The sequence below is a fragment of the Montipora foliosa genome, unplaced genomic scaffold (assembly GCF_036669935.1).
Source record: "Montipora foliosa isolate CH-2021 unplaced genomic scaffold, ASM3666993v2 scaffold_431, whole genome shotgun sequence".
NCBI lineage: Eukaryota > Metazoa > Cnidaria > Anthozoa > Scleractinia > Acroporidae > Montipora > Montipora foliosa.
Window position 1 is genome coordinate 86,088 of NW_027179736.1, and position 8,913 is coordinate 95,000.

The following is an 8,913-nucleotide window of genomic DNA, read 5'->3' on the forward strand; positions in this document are numbered from 1 at the left end:
TCCTTTAAGTTAGGCAACTTGCTTGGTGTGAAAGACCCTATCCCTGGCGGGCTTCGTTCACGTGTGCGGGTTTATAAGTTTGCATGTGCGGGCTGTAATACCTGTTATGTCGGCGAAACAACCCGGCATTTTTCCACACGCGTGCGTGAGCACTTAGTCACTGATAGGGCCTCTCACATTTTCAAACACCTACAGAATTCCGAACGATGTCGCTTCCTGTCTTCAGAGGACTGTTTCCATATTTTAGATCACGCCTCTACGACTTTCAACTCAAGATAAAAGAGGCTTTTCATATTCAAAGAGAACAACCTTCTCTTAATCAACAACTGCATCACGTAAATCTAAAACTATCCTTTTAATTCTCACATTGTCACGTTTTATGTACATTCCGTTGTTACTGGCATAATTAGCACTTTTTCCGACTTATAAATTCAACTTAACGCTTTGTACATTAATCAACTGAAGATGACAGAAGTTTCTGTCGAAACATGTCTTGTAATTTCAAAAGTTTTGTCGTTTTCTTTAAAAAACCCTAAAAGGTACTGCAAAAGCTCCCGTTGTGGACCTTTTGAGGCTGAACACCCTAAGAGGTACCAACAACCGCTTTTTTAATCCCTAAAAGTTACGAATATCTCCCCCTTCCTTTTATAAGGCAGCCCCCCCCCCCCACCCACCCCCCCTTCCCCGGCAGACTATGAAGCAGAAAAAAAAACATATTTTCTGTCCAAAAGATGTATGTACCACGTCTAGAATTAACATATATCTATGAAATTTGGTTGGGCGACATTCTATTCCTACAATTTCTCTCTTTGAGTCAATAATAAATGCTGCTTACTCAAACGTTTACGTTATCACGAATTACAAAAAAAAAGATTGTTGCACACTAAAAAACAGCCCAGTCGCCTAGTACAATAAGCACATTTACTAGCTTTACCAAATGGATATTTTACAATACACTTTTGTTTGACAGATATGACAGATATACGGATATGCATCCTAAAGACGATACACTTTTTTTACCAGACGCAAGTCTGTTGAAGGTCACCTTTCACCATAACACATGACAACTTTGTTGAAGGGGACGAAAATTGCGCGGTTTGGTTTACTGAAATATAAAAAAAAGAAAAGCATAATAGAACAATTGAGTCTGTGCGATACTCGCTCTGAACATCATTCCAGACAACTGAAAAGTCTTCTGTCGAATTGCTACTTGCAAGGAACCACGAGGTTGAACCATTGTGAGTTGCAAGTGATAAAACAATGAGCACATGCACCACTATATGAGACAGGTCAGTAAGAGCACAACAGAGACATTCCGCCCATGATATTCATTCCTTGGGAAAAGAGAGTGCCTATGCTGAAAATAAGTTTTCGATCGAAAGTTTGGGCTCTCCGCATTGCTTTTGTGAAGAGAAAAGCCACACACACTTATGGTTTGCCTGGAGTGGTTCGGATACGTTTTGGTCCTTTTTTCCCATGTCTGAAAAGTTTCCGGCGGTGAAACAGAAAGAAACCATTGGTGACCGGTTCCGCGAACACTACCCTACCCTGGGTGCCAGAGGAATTTTATTCTTCCAAGATCCGAGAGAAGTCTACGGTAACGGCCGTGGACACCTAGAGGACTTCGAAAAAAGGAGGCATTTAACCAGAAGAGGGCCATTTCAACCTACCGAACCACTCCATTACATCTGATACAAGATTGTCCCTCGCTTTGTTACGAAACAAACACCATTACCGTGGAGATCAATTTGCATTCTACAAATAAAAGTTGTTTGAGGAAAAACACCGAATCAAACGGAGACGTAGGAAAAAGAAAGGATAAAATGAAGCTTTGCTTACCATGTGAATAAGCTCTGTCCATGACAAGGTCCATAGTGCTTTCCTTCTGCGGAAATTTTAAGTCCGTTAATAAAATAAAGGAAGGACTATTATTTTAAGGAGAAAACAAGAATAAAGGAATGAAAACCCACGCCCTACCCGTCAAATACTGGGCTATCGTGGGGCTAGTAGTGAGTAATAAAGATTCTAAACGGAGTCGTTTTGGACAAAACGGCACAAACAGAGAAATCGGAGTTGTGGGGCGAGCTTCCAGAACAACAAAACGCTAACGTCTGCCTTTTACATAGGCATGTTTCTCTAATTTTTTCTTCCTCAACGTCACGAGAAATTTACTAATATAATGCGCAGCCACACCAAGGAGCACTAAATTGAATGAGCTGAGCTTTTACTGTTATATTGCAAGCGAATCGCAAAAGGTAGGCAAGAAATCCTGTTTTTCATCCTTAGTTATACTTCAGGGAATGTATGTTTGCAAAACTAAGTACAACTCATCGCAAGGTTATGAGTGAAATCGTAAAGCAAAAGTTATGGTATTATCCCACAATTAAAACTTAAACATCCCACTAAAAGACGATCCCTTGACACCTTTCTAAGCCACCATGTCAGCATTCACTAGCATGACCTCTATACGATGCAGGTAGCGGGTCACGGGTTCGAATCCCGTTGGAGCCACCTGAATTAAAAAAGTAAGATTTGCCTAAAACGAGGCATCCAGGTAGGAAGGGATACATGCAATAAAAACAACATGGCGCCCAACATTTACCTTGACCGGATCCCAGTTCTATCCCGATGTATGTTTCATGGCGACCCGGAAACGAGCCAATATACTTCACTTTTCCTCGGGAAAGCCATCCACGTGACCTAGTAAATAGTACTTCCATTCCTAATGGAATGTCGCTACTAGATCTCGGTGCAAAGGGTTTAGCAAACAGTTTGTGATAAGATGGCTGGTAAGATGTGGTCGTGAGCTGCGAAGAATCCGCGGTGGTGGAATAATTCGAAGAGGAAGAATGGCGGTCATCATTGCCCTTGGAATAATTTGACGTCATTCCTTGTTGTGAGGTGCATAAATCGTCACCTTTGCCACTGCAGAGATCGTGCACAGATCCTGTTTAAGTGGAAAAAAATAAAATCAACGAAATAAGTCATATCCTGCACGTACTGTTGTGTATGTGTCTTTTTCTGTTCACGCCCTTGCTGGGGCGTATGGAAAAGTTAGAATCCGGAATCCCGAACTGGATCCGGAATCCGGAAACGGAACCGGAATAGGAATAAGAACAAGCAAGGTCGATGATATCCAGTTGTTTTATTTCAGCTAACAAAGTTGACTGTTATATTACACACTTTAAACTGCAAAATTGATGTTTTCGGATATTGTTGTGACCACAAACTTCGTACCACTGGCGTAACTCCTGTTTTGAACGGCTCAGGTTACTAGAACGATTGAAATTGAGACTCCACCTTGTCCCTTGGTGGCGTGGGAGCGAAGTTGTTACTGAAGCCATGGATAAAAGGAGTCCAGAAAAGAAAAGTAAAGACAAAAGAAATTCACCTTATTTATTCGAATAAAATGTTAAGGTAAACAACGCATTGGAGATCAAGAAGAAACACGGAAAAGGTGAGCACTAACCTGCGTGGCAGGCGTTCGAAGGGGATGGAGAAGGGAAAGGCAGAACGGCGGGAGAATGAGGAGGGCGCGCGTGGAAGAAGGGGAGGACGCAAATTTTTTTTTCGATTTTTTTGCGTTTAGATTCTAAACGTAAAAATCGTGATTGGCTAGCTAGAATTAAATTTGTGTCAATCACCACCAACCTACTGTGGTTGAATTAAACGCCACTCTCTTTTCGAGCTCTCACGTAAACAATATCAAACTCCCCGTCAACGTTGTCTTTTTGATCAGATTCATAGCGTTTGGATATAATTCGAGATTATCGCAAAAGCTTTTAATTTTTCATATACACACGTGGCAAACAACTTGGGAACAATTTTCGAAAGTTTTTTTTATGGATTCAAGCCACATTTGTTAGTCGTTCAGTGCCCATACAACACCAAAAGACTAATTTTTCAGCTTTGTTCTGAACAAATTCTCACAAGATTTTGAGACATATTCCACCAGTAAATTTCTTTCACAAACTCGACACTCGTCGTTGAAAGGTTGCTCCGTTTTCGGGCGACAGTGTTTTGGTTTCGCACTACTCTCCACCATGAGAGTTTTTAGAAATAATGGCGCTGTAAACAACATGCCTGCGTGGCGCAATTTTCCTGTGAACGTTTTTGACTGGATGCCATTTGACAGTAAGAGATTTCGCAGCTGCCTTAATTAGCTGCCTCTCTCGTGTATGCATATTAATTAGGCGGTCTTTTCACGCGCGCCCTCCTCGTTCTCCCGCCGTTCTCCCTTTCCCTATGAACGCCTGCCACACAGGCTAGTGCTCCAATGCGGCGAGATCTGGAAGGCGAGGTTCATAGTTGTTTACCTTAACATTTTATTCCAATATATAAGGTGAATTTCTTTCGTCTTTTACTTTTCTTTTCTGGACTCCTTTCATCCATGGCTTCAGTAACAACTTCGCTCCTACGCCACCAATTGCAAGGGACAAGGTGGAGTCTCAATGTCAATCATTCTCGTAAATTGAACCGTTCAAAACAGGAGTGACGCCAGTGGTACGAACTTTATCCTCACAACAGTATCTGTAAGTATCAATTTTGCAGTTTAAAGTGTGTAATATAACATTCACTTGTTTAGCTGAAATAAAAATATTGGATATCATCGGCCTTCATTCTTCTTATTCCGGTTTCGGTTCCCGATCCGATTCCGGATCCAGTTCCGGATTCCAGCCTTTCCAGACGCCCCCTTGCTGGAACGTGATTTGTACTGTTTAAATAAGGTACGTATATAACATGAGTTCCCTTTAACCATCTTGTTCAAACTCCTTGATGGAGCCTGCGTAATCAGACGAAACTGGTCTAAGAAATAAAAGCAAGTTGACAAGATCTGTTGCTGTGTGCTGCTCACTAGTATTTATTTTTAAAAATGTAGACGTTCAAATTCCATACTTGATCCTTTAAAATGAAGAAGTGAATTAAAAAGAATTTGTCTTTAGGTTTCTCATTACCACCTACAGGGTGGTGTTACCTAAGCCAAGGTCGCAGTGTCATCATATTATTCATTGCACTGAAAGACCAATAAATTTAAAGTACTTTTGGAACTAACCAACATCCACGAGTTTGGGAAAACATTGCCTCAAAATATATGTTGATTATCCGAGATTGCGATCCATGCACAACCCAAATTTACAGAAATTGAGAAAAATTTAGAAACCCTGTTTCCTTTGAAATTAGTTGGAAGATCAGATTATGGACTTTCGCTATGCCAAGCAATCCTCATTTCCTATCTGTTGCATCTGTTTGTGAGTTAAATTTTGAGGGTTAACTTCTACTGGACCGATCACTTCCTATCAAGCTAAGAATGATAATAATAATAATAATAATAATAATAATAATAATAATAATAATAATAATAATAATAATAATAATAATAATAATAATAATAATAATAATAGCATGACAGCAAGATAACGCTAGTCTTTGAGCTCCGCAGAATTTCGTGTTGCCAGCATGGTTGTCCTGGTGGTGTAATGGTTATCACACTCGACTAGTAACGGCGGGACGTGGGTTCAAATCCCGCTCAGGGCAAATTTTCTTTCAAACATTTATTCAGTTATCACTCGGCGGCCATTTTGGAGTCCGTGGGGAATAAAGGCTTTGTCTTTGCATTGTCTTTGCCCGTCCAGCCTCACATTGAATGAGAGGTTCGACGGGCAAAATCTTTTGTTTGGACATTGAGTGATATGGGTCTATTGTCAGGGTTTCTCTCTCTCTCTCTCTCTCTCTCTCTCTCTCTCTCTATGTGTGTGATGACGTGTAGAACAACATTTGACCGTAATGAAAGAAGAAATGTTTTCTCTGATGCGAAAATGCTAGGAAAAAATTTTAACTGACCTGCAATTGAATTAGAACTGCCAGATGTGGAGCAAAGGCTGTCTATTAATTGATGCAACTCAGCTAGCTTATCTTTTGTGACTTGAGCGTCCTCTTGATATGCTGTTTCTAGGCCTTGCAGTTTCTCTTCAATTGCCTGAATCATAGGAATCTTTTCTTCAAGCAATCCCCGGACACCTTTCAACTGATCCATTCCTTCTTTAGTTATAACTTTCAGTTCATCTAAGGATTTCTTAACATCTATATCGCTTTTATACCAGCTCAGGAGTTCTTCTACATTTCTTTCGTCCTGTGAGGGGTTCCTTTAAAAATTTATCAATGGCATCCTGCCACTCACGTTTCCTCACAGGGCTGATTTGGCCTGCAATTCTAACAAGGGCTCCACTTATTTCCTGCCACAGCGATAAAAAGTCGAAGTCATCTATTATCTCCATGTTCCCATGGCCATATACTGAGTTGCGGTAATACTTAATTCTTGCCAAATCTGCAGCTAAACTGCGGTCTGTATTGGTTGGCAGAGCATCCCAGCCTGTGGCAGGACGGATGAGGTTGCATATTGTCCTCAGCAACCTGAACAGCAATGTAACATCAAAATCTACTGACTCACCGTACACCCCTGGGGAAGGGTAAAGACAGTCCCACTGTGGTTTGGTGAGCTTTGCTGATTTGAGTTGTTTCTTTGTGGCTGGATTTTTTAGTATTGTAGGAAGATTACTTGGTGGACAAAACACATCAAAAATCTCTCTCAGTAGCGTAGTGCCTCCACTTATCAACAGACGTGCAATACGTTGAAAATTTGCTTTTCCAGTTGTTGATCGAAGCACTTCATCTGGGTCTGAAGTGCTGGCCATTTCTGACCTATTTGAATAAAGAATAATGTGAATGTCATGACAATGTCAGGGAACAAAATTCCCGTGTGTGGGTGTGTGCACGTGCACATGGGTGGGGGAAGTTACTCCCGGAAAATGGTGTGGGTGTCCGGTCTGTGTCTAACTAGTAAAACCCTCATTCTACTTCAGACCAAAATATGGAACTTCTGATATTCTCTCAAACAAGACGCCCAACCAATGACGTTTATGTGGGATGTCTTTTTTGACAACAAAGTAGATCAAAGAAAAATAAATGTGGTAATCTGGCCTACAATGCTAAAATGAAGAGAAGAGATTCGAAACAACCAAACAAGAAAATTCAGGAATGGAATTGTATAAGAGGAAGATTAGGCCAACAGAAGGGGGCTGTTTTCCTCTTAAACTTAATACCTTGACAATATCATATTTATACCGTGATAAGTTTTTTTTTCTCTGTGAGAGACGATTACATTTGTACTTTATCAATGTTGAAGAGACGACTGTACTGGCATGTGGAAAGTTCACTTCCGGTTTCCATCCTTGGCTTAAACACTTCTCGTGCTTAAGCTCTGTAATATCTATGTGCAACAAGTGTGGCGTATAAATCCTACAACAAAAATGCAACGCTTGTACTGGTCATGTTTACAACCAATGTTGCTTCTATATGACAAGAATGCATTTTTGGCCTTTGCCTTGCAAAAGGGGTGTACACGTTTGATGGAAACATATGAACGCAGGAAAATTGTCTTGTGAGCAGCAGTCGATTATGTTCACAACATGATACAATAAATCGAAAACTCAATATCTTATAACAATAATTTATTTTAAAAGATATAGTTCTTTCAACAAAGACATATCCGTGTTATGTTCTAGTTTTAACCACAACAACAGCTAATTAATTATATTTTATGTGTATGAAGACGGCTGGAAATCCAACGATGTTGTCACTAGCCAGTAGCAGTGAACCACTACTGGCTGATCCTTTTGAATGAAAAACATATGTGCCGTGAGTGGGAATCGAACTCCGATCCCCCTTGTTACTAGTCGGGTGTGCTAACCACTGCACCATCACGACAACCCAGCTGGCAACAGAGCAAGATACTGGTTTGCTGCGGGGTTCCCCAGCGATATTTAACATTCAGGAACAGGACATACATCGCATCATCCAAAGGTGATTCACAGGCTACCAGCTAATTAATTATGTTAGCACACCCGACTAGTAACCAGGGAGACGCGGGTTCGATTGCCACTCACGGCACATATGTTTTTCATTCAAAAGGATCAGCCACTAGTAGTTCACTGCTACTGGCTAGTGACTACATCGATGGATTTCCAGCCTTCTTCATACACATAAAGTATAATTAATTAGCTGGTAGCCTGTGAATCACCTTCGGGTGATCCGATGTATGTCCTGTTCCTGAATGATAAATAACGCCGGGGAACCCCGTGGCTAACCAGTATATTCCCTGAATGCTCTGTTGCCAGCAGGCTTGTCGTGATGGCGCAGTAGTTAGCACACCCGACTAGTAACCAGGGGGACGCGGGTTCTATTCCCACTCACGGCACATATGTTTTTCATTCAAAAGGATCAGTCAGTAGCAGTTCACTGCTACTGGCTAGTGACTACATCGTTGGATTTCCAGCCTTCTTCATACACAAAGTATATATCTATATATAAGAACTGCTAGCACCATCTCGTTTCAAAACCGCCGAAGAGGTACAAACAAGTCATCACAACAATGGTTATAAATAAAAGGAAGGAATTTCATTCACAAAACATAATTTGTTATAATTAATTTCCTCTCCCATAGTTTACGTTCCTGCATGATTTATCGTTCACAGGCCCTTTTCTTGGATTTTGTCAGCCTTTGGGTGTTAGGTGGACTCAGAGACCATGACTGGGGAACTTATTACGATTAAGATTGTTTTTTGTTGTTTAGTAGCCCTGTTAATTGCTTTCGTAGCACCCCTTTTTTTCAGTTTATTCAATATTTTTCGCCTCGTTGATTTTGCTTTTTTGCCATCTATTAATTACCACTGCTTTTTGTTCTTTTTTGCAAAGAGGTGAAAATCCAATAGTTTGAAGCAATTGTGAGTCATTTATACACAATGTATAAGTAAGGAAAAGGAGTGGCCCCAGTACTGATCTCTGAGGCACCCCACAAAAGACTGTTTACACGTCAGAAATGACGGAACCAAGTGATATCGTTTGAGTTCTGTTGCT

General features: G+C 40.8%; 1 pseudogene; it reads right to left on the reverse strand.

Moving 5' to 3' along the window:
- Positions 1–691: 691 nt before the first annotated feature.
- The window catches only part of LOC137988837 (E3 ubiquitin-protein ligase DZIP3-like), a 13,196-nt pseudogene continuing 4,974 nt past the window's right edge, over positions 692–8,913 (reverse strand).